The following is a 12,513-nucleotide window of genomic DNA, read 5'->3' as shown; positions in this document are numbered from 1 at the left end:
CTATAACAGGCCTTCCCTACTTGGGCATCAGCTCTAGAATCAGAATTGAGACAACAGTGTCTAGAAAAGGGATGGACAAAACCCCAGATGGCTGCTCTACAGATCTCAGAAATGTAGACATTCCTGATTAAAGTAGTTGTAGCCACTTTACATCCCAGGGAATTGCTCTTTGGCTTGCCAGGTAAAGTCGTATTTGTTTTTTGGTAGTAAAATAAGATTCAAGAAACAGCCCATCTGGATAGAGATTTTCGGGCTGTGTCTAGACCTGTACACAATGGACCATAATGAACAAATACCTGTTTGGATTTTCTTTTACCTTTCATTTTTCTACATAGAATTTTAGGACTCTGTATTGTATTCTTACTATGTGGAGTGTTGTATTCCATTCTAGAATGGATTGGAGGTCTGGTGGCAGTTGCATGCGGAATCCCTTGTGAGGTAGATATAAGCAAGTAAAGTCCTTACCGGCTTACATTCCTGGAGTCGTCTTCTTTGTTTCACTTTACTCATTTCAAGTCAAGCGTATGACGTGAGATTTCTGTCAAGGAAGCGAGGATTTGAAAGAACATTGATAATATATGTGTTTGGGTTCCATGAAACCTACTTTAGGGAGGAATTTAGTATGAGCCTTCATGACTACCCTATTACAATGAAATATCCTATATAGTTCATGGAAAAATAAGGCTTGGGTCTCACAGACCCCATACTCAGACATTATTGCCAAAAGGTGAGGAGATATCTGTTGCAAATGTTGTGAGGTAACCTTATGAATTAGTGGGAATAGGGCACCCGTGAATCATGAAAACATCCACAGTGGTGACACCTCTGTGTCAGAGGGGAAAACTTTCTTTTGCTCTCATGGAAATCCTTAACCAATGGGATTTTGAAAAATTAGGGTTGGGAAGGACATTTTCTGCAGTGGCCAATAAGTGGGCCTTTGTGGAAGAGAACTGTAAGCCTGCCCTGGCCCAATGAGGCAGATATGGTAGCAATTCTTCTTCTGACAGGTAGTAGGATCAAAGTCATTCTGAGAAAACCAGAAGCAGAATCTCTTAGAGAATGGAAAGAGTAAGCAGCTCATGGATGGATGTTTGGCTTTTCTCAAAATGCCCATACAATCCTTTGGGAGATGCAACTATCCATACTGGATGATTTCAGGAGCCAGGCTGCCAAATCCAAAGATGACAATTTGCAATGCAAAAAATGACCCCCCTCGCCCCCCACACATTTACAGAGGGTCCGATCTGCAGGGCAGTCTCCTATGTGGTTCTTCTGATAGGTGAAGAATGCTTGTGAACCAGAACTGAAAGGGCAACTCTGGTGAAATTATAACCATCCTGGTTCTCAAGTTCACCAGTTTGAGGATCACTCCTGGTTATCATACAAAATGTGCCAGATTAGTTGATCCTTAAGGATTTCCCCTATGTCCCTAGTTGGTAAAATCTATTTTTTATTCTATGCAAATAGGCCAGGTATATTGACGAGCGCCGAGCTATGGTATATCTGCAGATGAGTAAATTGAGGTTTAGGCATAGTTCATTAGTGCCTACCTTGTTCGTAAAGCCCAATTGGCAGGGCTCTAGGGTGCCACTAACCTCAGCCCAATCTAAGATTTTATTATATAAAACTCTGCCCAGGATTTTTAAAGTATTGTCTATTAAAGAAATAGGCCTGCAGCAGTTGGGTTGTGAGCGATCGACCTTTTTAAAAATCGGTACGATAATACTTGTTGCCCATGGTACAGGTATCGGGACATGCACTTAAAAGAAGGGGCGCACAGAAATCTGGCTTGTGTTTGATAAGGTAGATAGGTTGGCCATCTGAGACCATGGCTTTATTGCCCATATTCTGATAAATAGCTTCCCTCACCTCGGGCACTGTAATCTGGATCCTGGTTAGGGTCCTATGTTTAAAATGGTCTACTATGGGGCAGTGTAAATCTTTGAAAAATGGTTTTCCCATTCCTCACTTGTTATGGAGCAGCTTATGGGAGATAGTAACTGCCCCGTTGCCCTCAGGTCCTTGATAGCTGCCCAAAATATATTCCCCTTTCTAATGGTAGCAGCTCTGGTTAGTGCTTCCCATCGCTCTTTTAGTATTTCCCCTTTCATTTTAATGGTTGCTTGCTTATACTTCTGCCTTGCTAATTTTACATCTGACATACACCTTGGGTTGGTTGACAATCCCTTGCATAGCTGTCTATTGGCCTCAGAACAATCATGGTCAAACTATCTAGGTCCGCGTTGCACAGAGGGGATAGCTTCGACAATAAAGTTTTATTTGCCAGACAAAGTTTGGTAAAATCATGGACAGCCTCTGGGTGTGGATCAATTGCTGGTAGGCAGAAGTTGATAAGATGCTTGTTAGCCTTCACTAATATCTGAAACAGTTCAGTGTTGTTAATACCCAGCCAAATCAGTCTTAGGTTATCAGTAGAGGGTGACAGATTCCTGGCACCACATTCTGCATCGAACGTGGGCCGGGGGTATAGTCTCAACACTGTTTTAATTCGGTTATGATCCCCATGGATTGTAGCGAAGACTTCGGCTTTCAGCAAGTAATCCTCAAGGAGGGGGGAAATAAAAACATAATCTATGGTCGATGCGCAGCCCCTCCCTTTGAATGTCAGCTCAGGATGGTTATTGACTGATGTTACGCCCGCAATTTCCATGACAATAAGGTTATGTGTGTTCAGATGTGGTGCCTGTTCCATGCCCCTGTGGCAGATTTGCCCGCTACTGCCGGGCCCTTTGCTATGTGTCGTATCCGGTATTTTTGCATTAAAATCGCATCCTAGGCAAATGAGTGTTTTATTAAAATCTTTATGGCAATCTAGATCAGTAATAAAATCAAATAGTTTTATAAAATTCCCGTTAGGTATTGAGTGGAAATTATAATTGCCTGCGGCGGCATTTATCCAAATTGATAGGCCACCTGAAGGTTGGCCAAACTTGGGAATGAGAAATACGATATTATGGTATTCAAACACGTCAATATATAATTCTTAAGTTTTCCATGCCTCTTGGAACACAACTATACCCTGCTGTCTTACCAATTCTAACCAGTCTGGGTCCCTCAGCCTAGACTGTAGACCTGCCACCTTCCAGCTCAGGATGCTCAAGTCTGGGTCATCCGAGACCTTAGCTGGCACTTGTAAATCATTGGTCTCAGTTGCATATGGAGGGAGCACAAGCTCATAGGGAGTGTTAATGAGTTCCAAGGGGAGTGCTATTCAGTCCTGGGTATCTAAATCAGATAGGGCCCGTAACCTATTTTGTAAAATGGGGGATACACGCTCGTTTTCAGAGGGCCAGAGAATTGGTGTATAAAAATAACCAGCGGGAGAGAGCAAATGTTAGTGCTGTGGTTAGATGTTAACTCACAGGCTCTCAATAATGATCGCACCATGGGTGGCTTTCGAAAATTAATCACGAGGCAATCTCCATCTATGTTCTTAGGGGACGTGCCAACCCACCCTACTCTACGAACCATAATGATCTTGTTCATATTTTACAGGTGGAACCTCCTGTTCTTTGTTAACCAGTCTACACGTTTGTTAAGTAGGTCGACCCAGGACTCCTTCAGGTCCCTCTTAAGTCTTGGAAAACCAGTCAACACTAGCACATATGGACAGGTGGCCGGTGGAAGCTCAAGATATCTAAATTAGGCCTTGAATGGTTTTTACCTAGGGTGTCAATTGTGTTCCTACTGAGGCTGCCTGGCGTTATTCCGGAAAGTATACAGTCGGGGTTGTTAGTACACCTCCGGTTATGGTCGGGGCAAGGATATGACGGGGTCGTCTCTATCTAAAGACCCTCCATTTAGATTAGGGTTTGATGCTACATTGTCCCTAGGTGGAACACAATCCCTAACTTGTCTGCATGTTGGGAACGCACTATTGCCGGAAGAACTGACAAGTGAGGGGGTAACGAGAGCAGGAGCAATAGCGATGGTATTTGGAATTTGGCTGATTCTAGCGGTGGCACCAGCCTCCGGGCCAATTGTGGGTTGAACTGACATCGTCGACAAGCTAAGCTTCCTCACAACTATATATAGATGGTTTATGCTTTCCAAGGGGGAGATACATTTAGAATCTAGCAGGTCATTCATTCGTTTAGACACAGTATCCATAACAAAGTTAGCAATCGTGTCTCCCCCCCACTGTCCGGTTGTGCCTCAGTTTGTGTACTAAAAGAGCGATGCAAGGCCCCATTTAGTCCTTCATTAGAAATACCAATGCTTAAAGATGACTGCATTCATGCAGACAAACACTTCTGGGATGCGCCCAATCTGGGTGGTTGTGCTCGATTGGCGCAAACAGGTTTCCAACATTTCCTCTTGTGTTTGGACCCTGGTTTTCCACAATTGTGAGAGTGTCAGTGGTGGATAAAGGCTCAAGTGTGTTACTGTCAAATGGACTCCAACTGGAATGCCAGGGTTAAGGGGCTGCTTTGAATCCTGTGCGATTGCCGGGCCCAGTTCAAATGTGAGGGTAGAGTTGGATGCCTCTCTGAGATGTAAATTAGTCAATGGATCCTCATTGCCCAGGGACAAACAGCGCTCAGTGAGTTCAATTTCCCCATATATGATGTTAACCACCCTTTCAAGCATAATGTTGATGCTGCTTGTAATAGGGTGTGTAGTTGCAGTCCCAGTACGCTTTCCCATAATGATATAATTAAGGTCATTTCATAGCAGACAGGGTAAGTCAAAATTTGATCTTGGGTTAGTCTTGAAAAGCACTCACATGGATGCTGCAGGTTACTTGAAAAGGGGGTGGCTCAGCCCTGCCTCTTCCTTTCACTGAAGGGCGCAGCCTGGGCACACCAGCACGCGTCCTGTGCTGCAAGTTAGTTTTATGCGCCTCTGGGAGCGCAAAACGGGCGTCAGCGTCTCCTTGTGCAAGGATTTCTGGGATTGAAATCCCCTCTGTAGGCAAGTATGGCAAGTGTGGTGTCACGGCTGAGTGCGGCTCCCGCGCTGCAGGGGCCGTGAGTTAGTTTTATGCGCCTCTGGGCACGCAAAACAGGCGTCAGCGCCTCCTGGCGCAAGGCTTTTTGGGGATTGAAGTCTCCTCTGCAGGCAAGTATGGCAAGTGTGGTGTCCCGGCTGAGAATGTCTGTGAACTAGAACTGAAGGGGCAACTCTGGTGTAATTAGAACCAACCTGCTTCTCAAGTTCACCAGTTTGGGTACCACTGCTGGTTAATCTGGCAAAACTAATCTGGCAAAAGTTGCCAGATTAGTTGTTCCTAAAGGATTTCCCCTAGGTCCCCTGTTGGTAAAATCTATTTTTATTCTATGCAAATAGATATAATTGGGGAAAAAAAATCGCAGAAGGTGTCTTGGAGAACAGAATAGTATAGGACCCACTTGTGATTTTGTTGCATCAGTGCTTGAGCATTCTGGACCCTTGACAGGTGGACTACATTTATTCTCAATTTGCTGATGTTTTGAGCCTTCAGGGATAAGTCTCTGCATCTTGTTCCTCAATGCTTGTTCAGATAAACCATGGCTGTTTTATTGTCTCTCTGAACAAGTATAGTGTTCATCCTGAAACATTGGAGAAAGGCTTTTAGGTGTTGGAGCACTGCCCTCAATTCCAGCAGATTGATGTGTATGACACCTTCTTTGAGGACCATGTTCCTTGGATATGTTCATGATTTATATGAGCGCTACTGAACCATCGGTCACTAATGTCTGGGTTGGAACAACTTGATTGAAGTTCATTCCACACAGAAGGTTCCCTGAACACCAGACCACTTGACTGGCTGGGTTTCATGTGGAGAAAGGACAAGTCCGAATTACCATTTGGCTGAGAACTGGCACCACTGGTCTTTCAAGCAGTGTTGTAGTTGTCTCAAATAGAGGCAGGTATTCAGAACTGAGAAGATGCAGGATGCCATTGATCATAAGTGAGATGTTATTTGCTGTTGATTTTTTTTTGTTTTCAGAAGACTGTAACATTTCAAATTGATAGAAAACAGTCTGGTCTCTGAAGGATATGCTTTTGCCTTCAAAGTGTCTCATACCACTTCCAAATAATGCAATGATTGTGCTGGAGTTAATGTTGGCTTTTCATTATTTATGCGGAAATCCTGTCACAAATATCGTACGGTGTTCCTGGAAGAATCATTATGTATACAAGTGTAAAGTAAACCACCCTGGCACCTTCGTCTGACCCTGTCCTCTAAAAAAGACTACTGAGAAGGGTGATCACACTAATGGGGAAAAGGGAAATTGGACAGAGAAGCAAAACAAAGCACTGTGATTTGGTGGACTTCTAGACTGGAGGGGTATCATCAAAATCAATTCTTCCTGGGCTGGTGGCCTTCAAAACACAATGAAAATGGCAATCAAACTTGTAAGAATTGATTAGTGATAGAGAAAAATACACTTCTTTCTGAAAGAATGTTAAATGTTGAACATGGCAATGCTACAATCCGAAAAGAAGAATAAAGACATGCTTTGAAAACAAATCCAAAAGTGCCCTCAATGAGCTACCAAAATGCATGTTAATTTTGTGCACAATCGATACCTCCTTTAGCACACATTACGTTGCCAAAAAATATTTAGTTCCAGGATGATTTGTTTAGTTACAGCCCTTTTTCACTCAAGTGTGAAGAAATCCTTTAGTTTAGAATTTGAGAGTTAACATACATTTTTAGTACATGGTCTTATCTGGAGTTCCTCTTAAGGTTCAATTTCAATACCATTCGAGTCTTAGTGCTAAATTTCACCAAAAGATAATCCAAATTTGAAAATAGAGAAATTATTCCTTACTTCAGGATCCACTGAGAGAACAAAAACCAATAAGATACTCTGTAGGGGCTTTGCAAATACCATGCAATGACACCAATCCCAAGTGAAGCATACACAAGATCCAACAGCAGCATGCAAAGCTTTCAAGAGATTTGAACAATGAGCTCTGGCTACAAGTGTTAGTGCTATCGTACATCCATCCTAAGAAGCTGCCTGGCTTCTTGGCCCTACCCGGCTTCTTGGCCCTACCCCTCTGACATTGTTGCTGCATGTCACTTCCTGTATCGGACCAAGGACTGCATGATTAGAGTCACATGTGAGCGATTTTTCAGCTTCAAAAGCTGAGCTATGACAAACCCAATTGGTTGAGAGAAGAGACTATTATCTGCAAATGTTGACCAGCTCCTGCAATGTTGATACCTTGATCTGTCAGTCGTAGATTTACTTATAGACCCAAGACCTGTCTGCTTCCTGAGGTAGCCTGCAAGAGTAGCTATGCATTGTGAGTGTCCTTGATGCCTTGTACTGAAAGTTATCGGTTCTGATCACAAACCGCAGGAATTTTGATGCTTCTTGGCAATTGGCACATGAAAAAATGTGCATCTTGAAAACCTGTTGAGCTGATTGAGGGTAGCTCAGATTAACATCCTGCATTTTCCCCTCTGTATCCATTTGTTTGCCAGTGTCAAAACCAGAATGGGTCTGAGTTAATTCTGGTGTCCTTTCTTTTTCACCAGAAAGTAACCTGAATAAGTTCCCAATTCTTTTTTAAAAGAGGGAACCCCCTGCTGCTTGTTTTTTGCATGAGGGGGTTGTTCAATGTTCTTGTTAAAGCTCAGCTAGATGTTATGAGGACCTCTTCTTCAGAAGAATAGCCAGCGAAGGATAAATGAATCTGAGAGCCTGCCAGTTCTGAGCTATATTTAAAAGCCATTTATCACCTGTGATGAATTTCCACTATCACAGGAAATGCAAAAAAATGCTTCACACTACTGAATTAGGAAAAAGAAGGGGGGGGGAGGAGGAGGTCACTGCTTGCCAGCTGCGAGAGATTTACCTTCTACCAGTGGTGCTTGAGGACCTTCTTTCCCTCTCTCCTTTGGTGTGTATACGGCCTCTATTGTTGCTGCTGCCGACCCTGAGGCAACTGACTGGCTTGATCTCTCTGTGGAAAACAACAGTGATATGTATGTTTGTATATTTTCTATGTAATTTGTTACTTTCTAGGCCTACTGTCAGAATATCTATCTCAGACTTCATCAGGCCATTTCAGCATCTGTATTACAGCTGAGTAGGGTGTTCCCACAGAATGGTAAATTTAAAAATTCTTGGTTGCGCCTTCGGTTTGAGACCGGTAAGTCCCACCATGAGGAAAGTCTGAAAGCCTAGCCAATATCCATGGGCCTCTAGTAAGGATATGTCTGCCACCACACTGATGATTTGATTTGACATCATCATGCCTTAGGTCAAGATTTATGTGAAGTCTTCTAATTTTTCTCTTGGAAGAACATTTGAAAACGGTTGCAGTAAGTCCCACATGATCTGTCATAGCTGCCTAGCAAGGCAGTGGCATTTGCTGTCTTCATCGTGGTACAGGAAAGAATGCATGTCTTTGTCCAAAAAAAATCCAGTTTTCTTCTCACAGTTAATGAAGAAGCATTGGATCTTGCCAAAGACTCTAATACTGAGTCCGTAGGAGGATTCATTCTTGGAAAAGGAGGATTCTGCTTGGGACGCTGATATTTCTTTTGTTTTCCAAACGGATCTGCTTTGGTTGAGGATGATGACAAGAATAGCTATATGGCAGGTTCTAGAAGACCTGGCACTAGAGGATGTTACAGTCTTGTGGATGATGTAAAGTAAAGTGTCATAAATGTCACTGAAGCAGCTTAGTTTGTCATTGGCAAGGAGACGCTTAGCTTATGAACTCCTGTTATAAGCGCCTCTTGAAAAGTATTAATATCTTCCACAGGAGAAATCATTGAAGGAGGAGAATCTGACAGTGTTTGTGAATATTTTGATCTGGAAGATGAAGAAGTCAAAACGAAGATGAGTGAGATCTAGATCTATATCTATATCTGTGTCGAGACAAACTCCTTGAAGGCATGCTTAGACCATCTTGAGTGGAAACAATGGCGTTGTGACCTTAACCTTGATCTCACTACTGGTCTGTTACGAGACCTAGGTCATGGAGATGAAGACCTAGAAATTCTTAGCGGAAAAGCAATGGGGACCAAAGGAAGACAAGTTGGTTGAGCTCCTGGTAGTCCTGGTGATTGTACTAGAGGCACTACCACTTGATGCGGAGACTGGAGTAATGGTGGTGATTGCGGAGGAGGAAGAGTCACTGGATATTGATGTGTAGGTTGATGAACTGGCAATTCTGGAATGATGAAAGAAGATGAAGTTCTGGATGGTGAATATGCTCTAGAGTATTCAGAGTCAGGTTTAGATAGAAATCTCCTTGCAATCATCCCAATGAGGTATTCTACAGTTTTTCCAACAGAAAAAAAGTGTGTACCTCCATGTCGAATGCCTCGTCACCATGACATCCCTCGACATCAAAATGTTCCTAGCTATCTAATGCCTTGATCTTTTCAACATTGAATATTCCTTTGAGGAAGGAGAACAGGATGTTGCTGTACCTTGTCTCAATGTCAAAATCCTCAATTTCATAAGTCGAAGTTGCCTCCTTTCATGATGCTTTCTCATCTTGGTTCTTCCCCTGAGGAAGTGTAGAGGTTGGAGCACTGGGGTATATTGCTCTCCTCACTCCACTGATCATCCTTCTTCATCCTGACAGGGATCTTGTTGTCTGAGCAGTTCCTCCCTTCTATGAAGTCGACCTTTCTCTCTGTACTTCAGGGTGTGCTTAGAATAAGTGGTGCAATGTTCACATTTTTCAGGGACATAGGTTTCTGGAAGGCAAATAATGCACAAACAATGCGGGTCTTTTTTTGCCCTTTTCCTGTCACATGGAACGCATTTTCAAAATGCTGTGACATCTTTGCCAAAATCATAAAGATTCCTTCTCAGAAAATGACTGGAAATTAGTCTAAACACATAATGATGTTAACTGATGATGTTTTGAACAAGGACGGGAAAGATTTCCAAAGAGAAAAAGCTAAGTACTTCAAGATCCTAGTACCTGGAGCTAAAAAAAGAACGGAGATAACTATCACCTACAAGCATGATCGGACACTGGAGGGCTTGGAGTCTTTAAAGGTGTAGTGTCACTTTTCAGCTTAGCATAGCTTCAGCCTATATGGCTATATTACCTTGATTCTTCTTCCTTCATTCACCTCTAAAAAACGTTGTGAAAGATGTGTTTTAAAAGGCACTTAATTGTTCTAGTGACATTTCTGTTTTTAAGTATATTTTCATCTTATATTAGCAAATTAATGGGATTGGCACTATAGCCTGCTCTATGGTCAGTTTTGGGTCCTACAAAACATAGAAATGTACATCCGGAAGAAGTGCTCAGGGATCTCCGTAAGTGGGCAGTACTTATGATTTTCAGTGGTGGTAACCTAAATGAGAACATGTTTGGTTCTGAGATATTTATATCAATTGCTGACTCTGGAAATAAACACAACACTTGAGAAACCCTCCTATGAGAATAAGTACACTCCAGAGCCAAGGAGCTGTCCTAAATTGCACACCACTCAAAGATGCGGACACAGTACCCAAATTGGACACCTCCTCCCAACATAGTCTCAGAATGACCTCCACTTGATGATGGATTGCAATAACGTTACCTAACGCCTCAATATCAGAAGAACTTGTTGCCAGCCACTCAGCACCTGAAGACCTCCATCCTGCCTAATGAAACACAATGCTCTAATCATAGCCCCTACCCCCACACCAACACATCATAGACATAGCAGACAATGTGTCCCTGCCCACCCCTGCCTCTGCCCCCGAACCCCAATATGAAGGGCAGTTCTTCCTGTCTAAGTTTAATATATTCTGTTTTCTGATATATATGATATCCAGGACCACTGTAATTATGCGATTCTGCAGCCGGGCGTTTTCTGCATAATTATGGATCTGCTGCATTTTCCACATAATCCATCATCTGCTGTATAATCTGCAGTCAAAAAAAAAATTTGTTTCTAGCTCAAATGGATCAAAAGTTACTAAAAGTTCTGCAAAATGCGCTGCTGCCCAATGGTAGGCCCTTCACAATGTCGTGTATTTCTATAGGTTCTGAATCAGTCCCCCTATTCCTGACCCTATTCTGGTTAAACTAACTATCAAGTTAACTAACAGTCAGCCCATGAGGCAAGAAAACCCCCATGATGCAGATACCGTTATCTGACGCAGTCACACTCCGGCACAGGAACGTGTTATCTGATTAGGTCATAACGCTTGAGATCTAATTAGACAAGCGACATTCCTCCAGCCCCTGATAAGGCATACGACGTTCTCATAACAAATCAAACCTATGACAACCTGGATAATCCGTGCGGCCATTGTTTTGATTTCACAGAGAACTTTAGTAAAGAATGTGCTAACGAGCAAGTCGTATGACATCTTTATTGACGTACCTATGTCCATCCTTACGTCAATCTCGGCACCTTTAAGGTATAAATATTGCCGACCTTGCCCTATGCAAACACACGCGTGGTGACAAGACGGAGCAGCCATACTTGCCGAAGCCGAGAGCAGAAGCAGACCCCGCTGGCAGCAGCCCCGCCTTCCTGATGCGCTGAGAGACGCGCTGCTATCTCAAGCCGAGAGACCCAGCACCGGCGCTTCTGGGCAGCCCTCGCAGGCAGCCTGGAATATCGAGAGCAGAGAAAGAGATACCATTCCTCATTCATCCTAACTTCCAGGTACAGAACTGAATAACCCCTCACAGAGAATTCTTTAGTTATTCACTTGGCAAAAACAAACTTAACTTAAACTGTAACTTTCTATTCCCGCCCACGCATTAGACTTAGGTCAGGTACACGGGGTAGGCGTATTTAGAAACACCAGTTGAGTACGTTTAGTCAAATGTATATGTGTATGTAAATATATTTTAATCATTTTAAACATCATATGGCTCAGAAACCATATCAATGTTTTTACAGTATTATTTTATACTATTGCTTTTAATGTATGCACTTTACTTAACTATAAGTATTGCAATAATATCGATCCATTTCTCTTGTACGAGAAAAGAGACTGATCAATAAATAACACCTTTTTATTGAACACGCCCGTCTCTTCCTTTTCTCTACAATCTGATGAGACTAAGAATGCACGTACTGACTGAGTAAAATAATTGCCTTGTGCTCACACGACTCTCGAGATTGACTCTTGATTAGGGGAGAGCAAAGTTGTCATGTTCTATGGTTGTCAGAAACTAAATCCCTTCTTGTCTAATCAGGGGAGTTAATTCCTTCCTTGAACATTCGAGAAAGTTTCTAGCGAACTCTGAGCTTAGCTGGCAAACCCAAAAATTAAGTCTAGTATCGACAGTAGTAGACCTAGTTAACGTCTGGCCTAGGCCTTTACTGCTGTAGGTATTATTCCAATGCGCAGAGCCTATTGGGAAGATAGGAGCTACACTACATGGCGCCCAACGCGTTTGGAAAGGGCGATAAAACTAACGTAAGACATTTAGAGTAACTCAGTCGTGCTTTCTCACTCAGACCCCTTTTCCCATTATACTCCAAAGACGTCTGGAGTGGGTGAAAGGTTATATCCTCCAAAACCTCGCAGGAGGGAACTCCTATGTATGGTTCTTGGTATAGTCAACGTT

At 42.8% G+C, this 12,513-nt stretch overlaps 1 protein-coding gene across 2 annotated transcripts in view; it reads right to left on the bottom strand.

Moving 5' to 3' along the window:
- LOC144770294 (uncharacterized) overlaps positions 1 to 12,513 on the bottom strand; it is a 320,171-nt gene that overhangs the window by 167,974 nt on the left and 139,684 nt on the right. The gene's annotated exons all lie outside the window — the stretch shown is intronic.

This window comes from Lissotriton helveticus, chromosome 7 (assembly GCF_964261635.1).
Source record: "Lissotriton helveticus chromosome 7, aLisHel1.1, whole genome shotgun sequence".
Taxonomy (NCBI): domain Eukaryota; kingdom Metazoa; phylum Chordata; class Amphibia; order Caudata; family Salamandridae; genus Lissotriton; species Lissotriton helveticus.
Note: the sequence above shows the minus strand (reverse complement) of the source record. Positions and strands in the feature narration are given on the sequence as shown.